Below are 18,360 nucleotides of genomic sequence, written 5' to 3' on the forward strand. Positions count from 1 at the left end.
CAGCTGCACTGGCTCCCGGTGGAGTACAGGATCAGGTTTAAGGTGCTGGTTTTAACCTTTAAAGCCCTATACGGCCTAGGACCCTCGTACCTACGGGACCGCCTCTCCTGGTATGCCCCACAGAGAAACCTACGGTCTGCAAATACTAACATCCTCAAGGTCCCAGGCCTCAGAGAGGTTAGGCTGGCCTCAACTAGAGCCAGGGCCTTCTCGGCTGCGGCTCCAATCTGGTGGAACGCTCTGTCACAAGAGACTAGGGCCCTGCGGGACCTGACATCCTTCCGCAGGGCCTGCAAGACAGAGTTGTTCCACCAGGCCTTTGGTCAGGGCGCAGTCTGACTCCCTCCTCTGGCAACCTGCTTAGAATCTTGCTTAATTAGTTGCCATTAATTTGATTTTAATTGATTTTTATAATGTAATATTTTTAGAATGTGTGAATATCTGATTGTTTGATTGTTGATTGTTGTTAGCCGCCCTGAGCCCGGCTTCGGCTGGGGAGGGCGGGATATAAATAAAATTTATTATTATTATTATTATTATTATTATTATTATTATAGAAGGAGTTGTGGCATTTATTACTGTCAATTCAGCATTTCTTTTCTTTCAAGACCACTTGGAAGTATAGACTGTCAGTGGTTCTTTGATCACAGACCCACTGCCCTGTTAAACTTAAAAGTATTGATATTTATCTTGGATCATAGTTGGAAAAATCATAGAAATAGATTATTGTTGCAGCTGTCTGGACTGCAGAACTGAATGCATGTGATTATTACAGGACCAAACATATCATCCTGCAAAAATGGAAAGCCACAAGCTCTCCTGATGTAGATCAATGGGTGAAAGACCTCTTAAATCTTGCAAACAATATTTTAGAGGTTTAACCAAAGGAAACTTTAAACACCATAGATCTGTCACAGCAATAGGTGCAATAACATTTCCCCTCCCAGTAATATTTAAGGCTTGTGCCTAGCAAGGGTTTTAATCCTACAGCTCTCAGCCAAGAGCAAGCAGCCGAAACATGAAGCACTGACAGTACAAGATGGAAAGGATGCTGATTGACTGTCAAACCAGGCAGTACAAGCATGGGGATGGGGGAGAGGCAATTGATTCCATCTGTCCACCTCATTCCCTGGCAGCTCTACCAGACTGAGCATTGCTGACCTGCAGAACAACTGTTGGGGAAATCCCTAGAAATTAGCAAGAGTATGCTGTGACACTTACTTTTTATTTACATTACGAGATGACTGAGGGTGTATGTGTGCACTTCCTTTAATCACCAAAAATCCCCAACAATGCTTTTGCAGCTCCGCAGTCTCACTATTGCCTGTGCTTCCTGGAATGTGTTTCGAAACAGAAGGACCTGTGAGCAGCTGGTGATGCTACCTGTGGAGAGCCTGGGAATGGCAAAATATTTTTGCATTGCTTTCAAGTGCTCCAGCTGCAGAACTGCACAAGGATTGTGGTTTTTTAAAAAATTAATTAAAGGAAGCATGGACACAAGCATAGAAAAATTCATGCACACATACTCAGTTATCTTGTAATTTAAATAAAAGGTAAGTGTCCTAGTACATGTCAGTATATGTCAGTGCAGGGGGCTCTGCATTGTCACCCTGCCCCCGGCGTTTCGACAGTACACCTGCTAATTTCTCCTAATTTTCACCATCTTGCCCCAGTTTTTGAGGGCAATTTCTTCCCCAACCTCTGTGAGCAGCTGAAAAAAAACTCTTGGCCAAAATATTAGCCCAGCCCTAGTTTCAGCATTATCCTTTAATTTTGCTATTTGTTCTGGGATCTATAGCTCATAAAATTAATAGAGGGCATTTTCATAACAAACAGCACTGAGATTTGTTCAGTTCAAACAGATCGTGAGAAGCTACCACTTACTTCATGATGAGCAGCATGGCGTGAAACAATACTGCCCAGATGTAATTATGCCTGTTTAAAGATATTATAAAAACACAAGTATAAGATCACACACTTTCCCACACACTCCCTGAAAAACATGAGCCAAAGGCCTTTTCAACTATCAGAACTTTCTGGGATTCCCAAGTAGTATGGCCTGCACATATTTAATCGCAAAGGCTGGACTGAACAGAAACCACAAAGAACTATCATTAATAACAACAGAGCATAGGAAATCTTTCTATGCTGTACTTCAGTGCAGCTGCTCCAATACAAATATGACACTTTTACTCAATTTACACTGGGAAGCTAAGTGGAAGAAATTAATTGCAAAGTCAGTGTCTGAAGAAGACATCTACAGAACTAGTCACTTCCACCAACAGGTAGAGAATGCACCTGCACAGGAGTTTACTACTCTGAACAGTTTGAATTTACTAGCATACCTGGCATTTTGCTATGAAAAATTCATATAACACTAAAGCCTGGAATAGGCATGGACATTGAAACCATTAACCTACAGTTGAGGAGCACCAACTCAAACTGCATGACCCACAAATCCAAGTTCCGCAGCATCATTTAGCTCCAAGGGTTCAGTGCACTGAGGCGGAATGTATGCAATGGCTTTGCAAGATAGCACACTGGAAAAGATGTGAGCAGAGGTGACGGCAAAATCCTACCACCACACAGACAGAACTACAATTTGGTCCATGAGCTAATATGCTGCCACAGGCATCTCTTCTTGAAAACCCATGGTATCTTTTGAAATATAAATGCCGCATCAACCCTCAAATATGCAGCAACACCCTGCTTTCTCACATATGCAGTACTTCATTCCTTGTGTATAAGTGCGCGCGCACACACGTACATACATGCACACACTAGCACAAGCACCTTGCCATACATGCTCTTCCAAGTGTCCCCTTTTCAAGACCCATGGACAGACTCCCCATCTTTGGGGTATGGGGCCAGAGATTCAGAGGAAGTATCAAAGTAAGTGAGGGATTTGCCCCTGGAATAAGTCAAACTTTACTGTCCAGAAAGCTGTAGCACAGGAGCGGACTGTTTCATCACTCCAGCCTGAGAAAGTTACACTGACATCCTCAAATTCTGAGGACTCCAGAAAACTACAGTCACTTCTGTGCCATCAGTCAGTGGTTACTCCTTCCTCCTGGGCTATGTCCAGAAAGTGGTGTTGGGGTGTGAGTGTTAAGACCCCTGGCGTTCACATGTGGGGTGCCTCAGGGCTTCATCCACTCCCCCATGCTTTTTAACATCTATATAAAATGGCTGGGGGTTTGGGCTGAGTGTCCACTAGTATGCAGATAATAGCCAGCTCTACCCTCTCACTGGCGGGACGTGGGTGGCACTGTGAGTTAAACCACAGAGCCTAGGACTTACCGATCAGAAGGTCGGTGGTTCAAATCCCTGCGACGGGGTGAGCTCCCATTGCTCGGTCCCTGCTCCTGCCAACCTAGCAGTTTGAAAGCATGTCAAAGTGCAAGTAGATAAATAGGTACCACTCCGGCGGGAAGGTAAATGGCATTTCCGTGCGCTGCTCTGGTTCACCAGAAGCGGCTTAATCATGCTGGCCACATGACCCGGAAGCTGTACGCCGGCTCCCTCGGCCAATAAAGTGAGATGAGCGCCGCAACCCCAGAGTCGGCCACGACTGGACTTAATGGTCAGGGGTCCCTTTACCCTTTAACCTCTCATTTAAATCAGAACCAGTGAAGGCGGTGAATGTCCTGTGTGAGTGGCTGGAGGAAATGGCAGTCCACAGATTGAGGCTGAATCCCAACAAGGCAGAAGTACTGTTTCTGGGGAACAGGGGACGGGCAGGTGTGCGAGACTTGCTGCTCCTGAATGGGGTAACTGTGCCCCTAAAGGACCAGCAGTGCAGCCTTGGGGTCATTTTGGATTCACAGCTGTCCATAAAGGCGAAGGTCAACTCTGTGTCCTGGGCGACTGTTTAGCGACTCCTTCTGGTATGCTAGGTGAGACCCTGCCTGTCTGCCCACTGTCTTCCCAGAGTGGTACATGCTCTGGTTATCTCCCGCTTAGACTACTGCATTGCCCCCTACAGGGAGGTACCTTTGAAGGTGACTCAGAAACTACAATTAATCCAGAATGCAGCTGCTAGACCAGTGTCTAGGAATGGTTGCCAGGGCCATATAACACTGGTCCTAAAATATCTACATTGGCTCCCAGTACGTTTCTAAGCACAATTCCAAGTGTTGGTGGTGACCTTTAATGCCCTAAACGGCTTTGGCCCTGCATGCCTGAAGGAGTGTCTCCACCCCCCATTGTTCAGCCCGGAAACTGAGGTCCAGGTAGTTCCCTCATGATGAAAACTCAGGTTACAGAGAATCAGGCAGAGGGACTTCTCGGTAGTGATGCCCATGGTATGAAACACCTTCCCGGCAGATGTCAAAGAGATAAATAATTATACAACCTTCTGTAGACATCTTAAGGCAGCCCTGTATCAGAAAGCTTTTAATATGTGATGTTCTGTTGTGTTTTTGTATATTCTGTTGGAAACTGCCCAGAGTGGCTGGAGCAACTTAGTCAGATGGGCAGAGTACAAACAACAACAGCAACAAATACTACTACTGCTGAAGCAGACTAAGACCCTTTAACTGCTGGCTCAGTCTGGGCTTGCTTGTTGCTGAAGCAACATTTGGCTCTCCAGCCTGAGTGGCAAATGGAGCTATCCACAGTGCTACTTGCTTTGCTTGCCTTGCCTTAGCAGAATTTGATCTCTGCTTTACTAGACTTTGTCTTACTGGAGGGATGGGAAATCTCAGGCCCAGGGACCAAATGCAGCTCTTGGTGCCTCTCTGTCTGGTTCTTAGAATTCTCCCCAGGCACATCCTCTCACCATCCCTGTTGTGTACTCTCCTTGAGTACTTTGCCTGGTTAGAACATGTCGTTAATAATGCTTATTGCTTGCCTGGATGGAGAAGAGTGTGGGTAAGTACAGTAAGCCTACTATACAAAGGTAACTAATATTCACCGTTCTGTTCATTTTTGCTTATGGTTCTACCCACCACTAGCATGTGGTCTCCAGGTTGAAAAACTTCCCTACCCCAACCTCCTTGGAACCTGGCTTCCACTTTGCTGGGCTTTGCTTTAGTAGAAGCTGAATTTTCCCTTGCTAGACCAGAACCTGGATATCCTTGACTTTGCCTTGGTTTCCTTGCTTGAACACAAATTTGTGCCTAACATCAACCCACAAACACCACCTTGAGCTATAACCTCATCTGGCTGAGACCACTACCTGGAACAGAACAGCCCTTTACCTTCAACATGAAACAAAGTGGTAGAGCAGCATTTGCAGGTCTGTAAAATCCCACAGCAGGGTCCCCACCTCCACAGCTCTAAGTGGCACAAGTGGTACACCTAGGGATCTACAAGAGGTGGATTCCTAGCTCTCGACTAAACTTGCAGCTCTTAACGGTTACTATGTAATTATTAAAGCTTTTAGAACACAGCTAATGAACTCCCTTTCTAATGAACAGTGTACATTTTCAGAACATGTTTTATGTTGGGCTAAAGCAAGTCCATTTGCCTCTAGTAGTTCTGAATCCATGGCTCCCCTCCATTCATGAATCCAACTTCCAAATGTACACCTTCAACCTATAATAAATACACACCAAATCAGTAAGGGATAGTTAGCTCTGTAGAAATGGGCCTACCCAAAGATCAGGTACTTTCTTCTCCTGTGACCCTATGAAGCTGATGGAATAATCTCAGGCAGTAAGACAGCCACAACAGGGCATGTGTGTGCCCTAGAACCTACTGGAAGCCATGTGCTGATAAGCATCCAAGGGGACGATGGGAGAAAAAAACTGAGGCAGCACCAACTCATAAGTGCAGCATTCTTGTCAGGGACTGGAGCATTCACATCAGAACACTGAGAGTCAGGTCCCTGTTCCCTTAACATGCTGCGCTAGCAGGAGAGTTCATCGGAATAGGAGCTTGCAGGCCTTTTAAGTCATCAGATGGAAACCTCAAGCAGAATTCTTCTGGCAAAGGAGTCATGTGAACAGAATGAACCAATTACCTTCCTTGTATATAAACTCTGGGCCTCTTCACACTGAAACTCAGCTCACCTAGGGGTGCCATTCCACACTGCCTGTTTCTATCTATATGCCAGTACCCCACTGCCTATAGCAACTTTCTCCACCAAACCATAATTCTACTTTCAACTTCACAAGACACAACAGCAGGTACATTTTACTTATGTTCACTGCCTCATACATGGTAGATACTATAAACACTAAAGATGCAAGTAGTGTACACAAAGAACCTTTTCTGAAATAGCCAGTAAGTTCTGCTAGTCTTTCAATCCAATTGCAGATTCTCTTCCCTTAAAGTACTGCTTTCATCAAAAGTAAACATTTCACTTCCTCCTGAAATTTACACGTGTCAGAGCAAACAACAATCCACTACAGCCATATGCTGTAACTGCAGTCTTTCTAGGTTCTGTGCTAGCTTAATTTAGGTCTACTATTACAGTTCAAAACCTACCATACCTATCCACTAGCACTAACTGCTTCTCTTTGTGTATGTGGGTGCCTAAGGAGTCTGCAGAGGCCTGGTTATTTCTGAATCAGAAGAAAGAGAATACTGAGAAGAATGGCTAACAAGTCACCATGAAGCCACTATTTAGAGACCCTCTGTTCACCTAGATAATGTGGTGCAATGCCAGAACTATTTCAGCACAGTCCAACAATCACATCACAGACCACAAAGCAGGCTGACAGCTGATATCAAAGACAAGAAAGCAGCTAACTTTTGTTGTTCTTGTCCATCTTGCATGTGTTAATTACATTTGCAAGCCAAAAATTAAAAGCCAAGGTACAAGCAAGCAGTGCCTGGGGACCAAGGACATTTCTCATCAATACAGGACTACATTTTACCACAAGTGAGTGCTACAGCACTGCCTCTTCGTATGAAGAAGGCAGTATGAAAAGGCAGATAAAATTACTCAATAAGCCACACAGCATGCTTTTTTCCCTAGGAAGAAAGCATATGACACTTACTGTCATTAGGAAGAAACCTAAGAAACGTTACCTCTAAACATGGGGCACTAGTAATTTTTAAAAAACACCTTTTCAAACCAGTGTCTTTCCAGTCCTCAATTAAGAAGCATGCTCTTTGTATCACCTTCACACAGCAATTAATTCCTGAAGACTGCAGATGACTTCAGCAATATTTTTAATACTTACAAACTGCCTGTGCTCTATCCATTTCTTACTCCTCCCAGCTGGAGATCTGCAATTAGGAAATCATTCCCTCCTCTGCATCCGTCTCTCTCAAGCAGGTCTACTTAGAAAGATGACATCATCTCTACAGACATGCACCTGATTCTCAGGAAACTGCCCCTCCTCCAACAAGCAGGTCATTTTTTTTTTAAAGTGACAGCCAGAGACCGCCCTTGCCAGTGTGTTCTCAGCACTGCAGAACATACTCCCGTAATCATTCAATTTCTGCATTTTTCCTGCTCTGCTCTGCTCAGCCTGGATGTAAATTGCTCCTTTGGGGGGGGGGGGGACCCACAGCAAAGAAATGTCATTTTTCGCTGAAACGCAGGTGACAATTCACAATTCTTCTATAACAAACAATAAACCAAAGACAATGCAGTTTAGTCCCATACTTCTGCCCCAAATGTGTAAAGGTAGATGAGAGAAATCTCTCTTTCATATTAGAGACTAAGATTTCAAAAACATTTTAGCTCTGAATATTTTACCTCCATTTCCTCCTCTAGTCACTACAAAAATGTCCCTTTTCCTAATCCTACTATCTCTACTGCAATATATAAAATAAATATGATCTATGGTCACAATTCAGCAAACAAATAATACAAACACACCCAGGATTTTTTCTTCCTGTCTGCTGTGAATTGACTGACTAGCACTCAGTTTTTTGCTTTCCACAGGCAACAAAGGATGAATAAGTGTAAGCTTGCCAGGCCAGATTTTAACACCATTCCAACCCCTCCTCTTTCTTCTTTAAATTGTGTGTACACAACTGACCTGGATAGAGAAGAGGTGGAGGAACACAGTGGTGGCAATTGGCCTGCAAGGGGAGACATAGATGCAGAGTAGTGTGGTAAAGTAGCAGCAACGTATCCACATGTTAGGCTATCTTTTCCTAGTATTTGAGGCTCAAGGCTGTGTTGTGGTCAAACCAGCAACCTTAGCCCTGCCCACCTGCTTAGGTGAATAGAACATGAGAAAGAAAGATTGTTGGATTGTGTGTGTGCATGAGTTTATGAGTAAGAAGAATCTGTTTGCTCACTTCCTAAAGCAGTCTTCTCTAAGCTGGGCTGGATCTAGACATGTCAAAGAAGCAATTCAGTTAAACACATACAGGGATATCCGGTATGGAAAGACAGGACTCCACAGTGCCATCTAGTGTCACAGTGTTATAGCACCTATACAACACACATAAAACACTTTTTCTTTACCAATCTAGCCAAGTCCCTAGTGCCCTCCAGATATTGTTCCATTTCAGCTCACATCTGCCACAGCCAGCAGTGGTTAGGGATGATATATTCTTTATTAGATTTATATACCACCCTTCATCAAAAGGTCTCAGGGCATCTCATAAGATAAAAACACGAGATAAAAGCACAAATAAATAGCTGAAACAGAAACAACAATACAATAACCCCCCTCCTACAAATACATTGAAAAAGCTGTAGAATATTAATCAGCCAAAGGTCTGGTTGAAGAGGAATATTTCTGCCTGGTGCCTAAAGATATATAAGGCACCAGATGAACCTTCCTGGGGAGAAAATTCCACAAACTGGGAGCCACTGCAGCAAAGGCCCATTCTCATGTTGCCACTCTCTGGACCTCACATGGAGGAGGCACACAAAGAAAGGCCTCAGATTATGAACACAGTCTAGGTTGGTTTATATGCAGAGAGGCCATTCTTGAGGTATTGCAGTGATGTAGTCCAACATCTGGAAATCATCATGTTATGGAAGCCTGTTTTAGAATAATCTACTATAAACGAGTTTTGAGTTACCTCCATCAATACACTCATTGGTCTAAGGCTGGGTTCATGTAATTGAGTTAGGAATTTTTAATCCCTGTTTTAAAGAAGGAATCTGAAAAAAGTGACTATATTGTATAAAGACATTCCACCGACATGCTTGGTACATCCCTAATTTCGACCCCATGCCTAAAGATGCTCTGTATTCTGTAACTTTTGAAATTATGTTCCCACCATAAATGCCTAAAAGTGTTGTTCTTGCACAGCACATGCTTATTCAGCATATGCTCTGATTATCTATATTTCCTGTACAATCACTGTCTCTATATTTGCCTTTGGGGGAAGTCTTGATAAAAAAATTTTAGTGGGAGTTGCCAGAGCTGCTGTCAGTTTTCCATATTTAGCTCTCTTCCCAGGCTCACAAGAAGTGGGGTGGTGGATGCATCTTGTCTCTTTATATGCATGTAGACATGTGCGCAGAAACACTAAAGCACCATGCAGTGCACAGACAGCAACTGCATATGTTGGTGAAGCTCCTTTTGATTCTTAATAACCCAAGAGAAAGCTCATTGTTTTTTAAGTATAATTTTAGCCCAAAAACCAAACAGACTCTTATCAGATTTTAAACCAGTGCAGGACAAGCTATTGCAGAGAAAAGAGGGGTAATATTAAATATATTAAACCACCATATTTAACAGTATGGGAGGTGTTACATGCAGGTGTCAAATCTTTATCTGTGAAATGTTGCAGGGTATGGATTAGTAATAAAGAACACAAGCTACTTTCATTCAAAATTGCTAGCAACCATATACAGGTGTTTAATATTCCTAAAAAAGTAAAGGTAAAGGACCCCTGACAGTTAAATCCAGTCACAGATGACTCTGGGGTTGCAGTGCTCATCTCGCTTTACAGGCCGAGGGAGCCGGCGTTTGTCCGCAGTTTTTCCAGGTCATGTGGCCAGCATGACTGAGCCACTTCTGGTGCAGCGGAACACCAAAACCAGAGCAGCACGCGGAAACACCGTTACCTTCCTGCCAGAGGAAGCTACTGTATTTTTCGCTCTATAGGACACACTTTTTCCCCTCCAAAGATTAAGGGGAAATGTGTGTGCATCCTATGGAGCGAATGCAGGCTCCCTGGCTTCAGCGATAGCAACGCGAAGCCTCTGATGCCTGCGCTCCGGAGGCTTCGCGTTGCTTTCGCTGAGGCCAGGAGAGTCTGGTCTCTGAGGCTGGCGGTGGGGGAAAGCAGCGCTTCCCCCCACCGCCAGCCCCACAGGCTCGGGGGGCAGCGGGAAGGCGCGTGACGCCTTTGCGCTGCTCCCCGACCTGGTTTTGAGGCTGGTGGTAGCGAAAGCAGCGCTTCCCCCCACCGCCATCCCCACAGGCTCGGGGGCAGCGGGAAGGCGCGTGACGCCTTTGCGCTGCTCCCCGACCTGGTTTTGAGGCTGGAGGTGGGGGAAAGCAGCGCTTCCCCCCACTCCAACCCCACAAGCTTAGTCGAAAAGCCCACAGGAGCTGCGCGCTCTTTAAAGGGTGCATGGCTCCTGTGGGCTTTTGTGGGAGATGGGGGAATTCCCCCCAACTCTTGGGGGCTTTTCCCCAAGGAGGGAGAAGGGACTGTCTGACTGAATCAGTCCCTTCTACCTCCTGTGGGCTGTTGCGGGATATAGGGGAATTCCCCCACCTCCCGCAATAGCAATAGCAGGGAGAAGGTCTGGGAGAAGTGCACAGGCTGCTGGGGGGGGTCATATTTTTTCCCTTGATTTCCCCCTCTGAAAACTAGGTGCGCCCTATGGTCAGGTGCACCCTATAGAGCGAAAAATACAGTATTTATCTACTTGCACTTGCTTTCAAACTGCTAGGTTGGCAGGAGCTGGGACCGAGCAATGGGAGCTCACCCCGCCACGGGGATTCAAACCTTTGGCCAGTGAGGGAGAGCCAGTGTGGTGTAGTGGTTAAGAGCGGTAGTCTCGTAATCTGGAGAACCGGGTTCGCGTCTCCACTCTTCCACGTGCAGCTGCTGGGTGACCTTGGGCTAGTCACACTTCTTTGAAGTCTCTCAGCCCCACTCACCTCACAGAGTGTTTGTTGTGGGGGAGGAAGGGAAAGGAGATTGTTAGCCGCTTTGAGACTCCTGAAGGGGAGTGAAAGGCGGGATATCAAATCTAAACTCTTCTTCTTCTTCTTCTTTGCCTGGCTGCAGTGGGATTTGTTTGTGCATGGGTGAGGAGTGTTGTCGGGTTAAGTTAGCCATATTGAATCGTATGCTGTCGGTGGGTTATGAGCTCTTTCTAGTGCGAGTGGGCATTGTTATCTTGGAAGATGTTCAGTAGGACCAGTTCTGGGGTGACTTCTAGTACCTGTTTAGTTATTTTGCTTATTTATGGTATGACTGTGCACACTCCTTTTCTGGGTCCTCAAATTACTTTGTTTGGTGGGATCTGCTGGTTCAGACACAGCATATGTCTGAGAAGGCCCCATGAGGGATCATGGGGAGGAGGCGTGAGGAAAAAACTGTTGCGGCATTGATTTCTTGGGCAACTTGGAAGGGCTGTGGTGGGATCTGGAAACGGCAACCTGGAGTCCCACTGACCACTTAACTGCTCTCTTCTCCATCAGCTTGGGAGCTTTTTCTGAGATGCTTGCGGGGTATGATAGCATCCTTTGCTGTTTGAGCATCTTTATCAAGGTGCTAACAGATCTGCCTGCCTTTGATCAGTTGTGCTTCAAGCGAAGCTCACCAGTCCTCTGATTCTTTAATATTTTCCAGCCCAGACAGATGTTAACCAAAGGATCTCACCATAGTCATCTCCTTGCAGGAGCAAGGAACCACAGGAGAATCAGATGCACCACAAGAGCATCTTGGATGGGATGGCTTTCAAAGAGGGCTAGACAATTGCATGGAGGAGAGGCCTATCAAAGGCAGCTAGCTGTGATGGCTATGCTCAGCCTCCCCTGTTGGAGGGAGCAATGCTTCTGAAAAGCACCTCCTGGAAGCCACAGACTCCCCAAATGTGTTTCATAAGGACCCCTTCCTTCCCTCTGCCCCAGTACCTGAGGGTCATCACATCTCTTCAGGGATTTGGTCAGAACAAAGTACCGTATTTTTTGCTCTATAAGACTCACTTTTTCCCTCCTAAAAAGTAAGGGGAAATGTGTGTGCGTCTTATGGAGCGAATGCAGGCTGTGCGGCTATCCCAGAAGCCAGAACAGCAAGAGGGATTGCTGCTTCCACTGCGCAGAGATCCCTCTTGCTGTTCTGGCTTCTGAGATTCAGAATATTTTTTTTTCTTGTTTTCCTCCTCCAAAAACTAGGTGCGTCTTGTGGTCTGGTGCGTCTTATAGAGCGAAAAATACGGTATATGTTGGGGAAAGGCTCCCCCCTGCAAAGAAAATGGAGGAATAAGCAGGCACCTGGCTCCCAGCCATGCTAGCACCAGTCTGGCACATGAGGGTGGGGGACACGGGAAGGAAGCATTCCTATAGTATAGGGCATTCAATTGGCATTTCCACCTACCTGAACTCTGAGCCTTTCCCTCCTTGTTCTGGACTGCCTCTCTCCTAAGGAAGATGCAAGCTCTTGCCGGAAGCCACTGGTGGGGAGAATGTGCCTATGATTCCCCAAATGTTTCAGAAGCATCTTTTTGTTCCTTTAGCTGCTTGATATAATCATAGCATGGCAGAGGTGGAAGGGATCTCAAGGGTAATCTAGTCAACCCCCCGGCAAAACAAAGATCCTGCCCACAGCCAGCCCTGGCTGGGCTCCAAACTCCAGCCTTCTGGTTACCATTGCAATTCTTCATGGTGTGGAGAAAGGGGAGAGAAATGTGTTGCTTACACTCTCATAACACTGATATGAGATCCACACCATGCAGCCTTTTCAATAACTAAAGTATAAAGGGCTGTCACATGGAGGATGGAGCAAGCTTCCTTTCTCCTGCTCCAGAGGCCCTTAGGGCCTGAAGCAGTGACTCTCCTTCCTTGGAGGTTTTTAAGCAGAGCTTGGATGGCCATCAGCCATGGATCACCTAGTTGAGATTCCTTCATTGCATCCAATGTGCCTTTAAAGCACATGACTTCCCCCGAAATGATTCGTGCCATTGTTGCTTCCCTCTCACGGACCTACAATCCCCAAAACCCCTAACAAACTACAATTCCCAGGATCATTTGGGAGAAGACATCTGGTTTTTAGAACAGGGATGGAGAACCTGCAGTTTGCTCACCACCCATTTCCTAGGAATCAGGAATGGGAAGCTCAAGTGCTTCGAACAGTATGGTTATAGGGAGCAGTGTGTATAAAATATTGAATGTGATAAGGTTATTAAGGTAATTGTATCAGAATTATTATGGGAATGTTAAGGAGGGAGGGGGAAAGAGAGATTGTGGAATTCTGGTGGTGAGTGATGATTGGATGAGGATTTGAAAGGGAGTTTGAATGCGAGGCAGTTGAGAGTCATTTGAGAGCGGTGGGTTCTGGAGGGGGTGGTTGGGCAACTATTCCGTTTAGGATCAGTAGTCCAGTCATCATTTTTGTAATAAAGCAGCATATAAGATAAAGTGAATTTGAGGCCATAAGCTCAGGTACACACGTCATCCTACAATCATTTAGTGAATCATCCATACAGTCTATGGTACCTATGGACCTATGATCTGGACCAAACATTGATATTTTTTGCTCTTTTCCAGTTTATGTTCTGGTTCTAATGATGTAATGGGGTTGGGGCTCTTTAAATACTGGGGGCTGCTGCACACTCCTTTTCTTTTTTAAAATAAAACAATAATTTCCCCTCGTTTTAAAAAACACATGCATTGTCTCTTTCTTCAGGTTCTTCAGTTAAATTTGTTGTGAGACACTGGTGTTATATGCCATATAGGGTTGGGAAGAAAAGAGGGCAGGACTGAAACCCCATTATCCCTAACAATGGCTCCTCATGTTAGTTATCCTTGCTCTACTATTTAGTTGACAAAGCAAACTGAAATCCAAACCATGCTTGTTCTTCTGTGCCTGAAGGCCTCGTCTTCCTCATTAAAAGTTTTAGAATATGCTAAGGAAATCTGTGGGAAGATCTGCTGTCCAAGTTAAAGCAAACTTTTACAGACAATATCCCAACAGGTTTTGCATAAAAAAGTGGCAAGCATACTATACACACACACCAGCAAGGAATTGTCAGGAGAAGGAAAGAAAAAGGGAGTTTTGGTTCTCGTAGTATTTATTGTCCAAACTATGGGGTCATTATAAATCGATTTTTTAAAACTGTGGTATCACTCCTTTCCTTCCCCTCTGCAATGTATCCACCCTTAGAGGCTGGCTCCATTTCAGTAGCCAAGAGTGATCTTAGTAGCCTTTTGTCCTAGGAACAATTGTTGCTGAGCAGAGAGATGAACTGGTCTCAGGCAGAAAGAGGCCCTTTTTCTTTTTAAATCACAATTCCACCCCTCCCCACCAAATTACTTTTGGCAGTGGAGGTAAAACCTTGCTCTTTTCACCAAAATGACAGAACAAACATTGTCCTTTAAAACATTCACTGGGGGCCTTGTTAAGCTGAGGGAATGCACATGGCTTCCCTTACCCAGATAGCAAAGATTACCCATGTGCTCTGCTGCTGATATACTCTATGGCAGCAGAAAGGAAGCAGGTTCTTCAACCTGCATGTTAAATACTCCAAACACAACACAGCAATAACAGGCTAATTCCTTTTACATCTAAAATGTTACAAGTTTTACTTCTTTTGTATCTCTTAAACAGTAGCTAACCATAAGACTTGACTCTACAAATATGCTCGACTGAGAAGTGACAAGAGTTCTCTGACACATAATGACACACACAAAATTAGAAGGTGGTTGTATTTTCATGATTGTCATCAAAATGCATCTCTTAAAAAGCAGGTCCCAGTGATTTCACTTCAATTTTTGCCACTGAAGAATACACACAGGATTTTTTGTAAAGAGATACAACATAAGTTTCGGATGAAAAAGTTATTAGATGATGGCACTGAGCTTTCTCCAGATGAAAGAAAACATTTGCCCTGGGTAGTTGGTAGCTCTCCTATACACGATCTGCTTTATTGTTCAACTCTCACACACACATTCCTACATAAAATCATTTAAAAGGAGGCAATGGAAACTTGTGGTTAGAGGGCTAGACTAAGAGGAGGGAAACCCAAGTTCAAATTCCCACTCAGCTGGGACATTTATTGGGTTTTCACAACCTGCAGACGTTTGGGGGGGAATTTGGATTTTCAGGTGGGGAGGCCATTCCAACCTTCTGTTTGTTTGTTTTCTGCAAGGGTAGGAAGCCTCTTCGATCCACGTAATTTCCTAATCTGTATCTCCTCCTACTTAGGCCTCCAGGATGTACACAATGGGCATCTACATAATATAAGGAGCAATACACTTAGACATGGCCAACTTTTTCTCAAACACTCAAAACATACAACAGTTTAATGCTATGCCATTTTCTCTTGAGCACAATAATAAAGCAAGTTAAAAACAAACATGAGAAAGAAAATTTGATTAGTTCCCTTCTCTCAAATACACTCGAGGTCCTTGTCACAGTTTTTCAATAGTCTCCCCCCTCCCCCAATATCAACATGAATTTAGTAAGCCAGAGCATTGCAGATGTTAGATTAGGAGAAGTGAGCCAATTTGTTATTGGAGCAAGTTATCTATATGCTGACAGATATGCAGACATTAAATTCTGAACTGACTGGGTGCTTTGGGCTGAGATCACTAAACCAGTTAAGCAAAACTACCGGTATTTTGCCATAACTTTGATTCTGAATACAGACTTTAATCTTAATCCTTAAGACTTCATCTATCACTCGACTTTCTTTACCAGCATAATGTTCTGTTCTGAAATTTTGTTTTGACTACACAAGTCAGATGTTGAAATAAACAGCTATTTGATAGTACACAAGTTCTCAGCTCTTGCTTTTCTAATATGAATGGAACAATATTGCCATTATTTTGCACATTGAGCTATTGAACTTGATTCAGCACAGCCGCAGCAAATCTTTAAAGTTGCATAGCAAGACTCAGTTAAATAGCTGCCGATTTCTTGGCAGCCAAATCCATCAAGCTTTGCTAAACCCAATCTTACACTAAGCAAAGGAGTCCCCCCCACCCTTCCAGCAGAATTTCTTGACTGACACTTACCTAGAAATAAATTTCCCAATAATATTCAAAGACTTTAGCTCTTTGGGAGGGAAAAAAGACAGTCAAGACTATTCAACAAAAGATCTCGCAGCAGGTGCTGACCTGCTGCTTCAAGATAAGGAACATGTAAGAACTTGTGAGCAGACAGCACTAAGGTAATACTGATCTAGGTACCCACCTCCCGAAAGCACCCACACGCAAGAACCTTGTGTAATCAGACCTTCACAAACATTTCCATGATAAGGAAAATTCTACAACCTACCTCTCAGCAATAGCTTCCAGTTTGACATCCCAAAACCAGACACACACAATTGTAAAGCTGCTTCTATTTGAATGTCATCAGATTTATTTTTATAAGCTCTCTCTAAACATGGATGGGGAAATAATATCAAGGCAATGAGGTAAAAACACAAATAATGGTTTTGGTATAAGGGAAACCATGTATTTGGGATACTTTCAGCCCTCACTACCAGTACCAAATACTGGTACTGTGGCTAGTGCCTCTGCAAAGGGTGGAAATTAATTTGTGAGAGAATTGTTGCATTGTTGGGAGCTTTGCCCCCCCCCCCCCCGGCAATTTTACAAAATCTAATATTTATTCTGGGACGCAGGTGGCGCTGTGGGTAAAACCTCAGTGCCTAGGACTTGCTGATCGCAAGGTCAGCGGTTCGAATCCCCGCGGCGGGGTGAGCTCCCATCGTTCCGTCCCAGCTCCTGCCCACCTAGCAGTTCGAAAGCACCCCTAAGTGCAAGTAGATAAATAGGTACCGCTTTATAGTGGGAAGGTAACGGCGTTTCCATGTGCTGCGCTGGTGCTGGCTCGCCAGAGCAGCTTTGTCACGCTGGCCACGTGACCCAGAAGTGTCTTCGGATGGCGCCGGCTCCCGGCCTCTTAAGCGAGATGAGCGCGCAACCCTAGAGTCGGACACGACTGGCCCGTACGGGCAGGGGTACCTTTACCTTTTTTAATATTTATTCTAAAATACATCAAAAGAGGACAAAATAAATAATTGCTGTTCCTCTTTATAACTATGCCCTGTAAGCATATGCTAAATTAGCAATTCTACTTTTTTTTTTTTTTTTTTAGCTTGGCCCTGGAGAGAAATCTTTATTTTGACAGCTAAAATGAAACCGCAGGACACATCATTCAGAACAATGAGTTTCCTTTCAGAGCTGACTTCCCAACCACAATCAGCACTAAACACTTCAATACATTTCAATCAATTCCATCAACATCCCACTTGGTAGAAAAAACAATGGAAAAACAAAGGGCCTTGGCTCTAGTCAGCTGACAACAACAGAAACATGGAGCCTTTCATAGCGCTGCAAAATAGATGAGTTTGTAGCACATCACCACAGCCACCACTGCTTGGAAAATACCTCTCTGAGTTGAAACACATCAATAAACAGAAAGGCTCAACTGGACAGCATGCAGAGAAAACTGGGAAAGAGAAACCTGGCTAAACAAAAGAAGAAGTTGCAATTCCAAAGAGTACAAGCACTAATCTAACCAATAGTGTCTATTAAATTTTACAAATTTCAGTCAAATGTTGTCTTAGATTTGCTTGAAAAGATTCTCCAACTTCAGTGTTAGAAAGTGAGATATGAAAGGTAGGAGCTAAATGGCACCTTAAACCTAGGTTATGGGCGCAACAGCGGAATGTCTAGGTGTGCTTTTTAATAATAATAATAATAATAATAATAATAATAATAATAATAATAATAATAATAATACAAAGCTGAAAATGAACAAACTGCAGCTAAAATATTATGTTCAATTTTCACATGGTCTATTCCTTCCCCTGTCTACCCCCCTAATATTCTTAAGAGGGTCTCTTCTCCAGTCTTCAGAGAGTAGCTAGAAGGGGAGAGGCAGAAAAGGGTTCTTTTCTTTCCATTCTGCAGTTTAATCTGAAATCTTAGGCATAGTACTGCACCCAGAGCTCAGAAATTGCATGCACTAATGAAATTCCCTGTCACAAAATGCACCTAGAACAATGGGAGTTTGGAACACTGTCAACCTGTACTGTTGACATGCATATACCTAATAGACTTTCTCCATGGGAAGAAAAGTCTCTGGATTTAACTAAACAGTGAAATTGAAAACTCTTACAGCAAAGACACAATGGACCAAAACAGATATTTGAATATCATAAAAATAATGAGGACAAACATATGATTTAACTTAATAATAAATGATCTGTGCAAATGCTAAGCTGAAAGGAAGTCCAGTTTGCAGATTGCCCCGGATTACTTATATTAGGATGGTGAAAACACAAATTGTGAACAGCTCCAA

The 18,360-nt window shown here is 44.0% G+C and overlaps 1 protein-coding gene across 5 annotated transcripts in view; it reads right to left on the reverse strand.

Moving 5' to 3' along the window:
* The window catches only part of USP54 (ubiquitin specific peptidase 54), a 94,004-nt gene that overhangs the window by 65,447 nt on the left and 10,197 nt on the right, over positions 1-18,360 (reverse strand). The window contains exon 1 of one of the 5 annotated variants that reach the window (XM_081864198.1): positions 7,134-7,194. The exons of the other annotated variants lie outside the window; for them this stretch is intronic. The gene's annotated coding sequence lies outside the window, so the exon portion shown is untranslated. Of the gene's footprint in view, positions 1-7,133; positions 7,195-18,360 lie in introns of those variants that run through there. 5 annotated transcript variants of the gene reach the window in all.

Source organism: Podarcis erhardii, assembly GCF_964252035.2.
Source record: "Podarcis erhardii genome assembly, chromosome: 5".
Classification (NCBI taxonomy): Eukaryota; Metazoa; Chordata; class Lepidosauria; order Squamata; family Lacertidae; genus Podarcis; species Podarcis erhardii.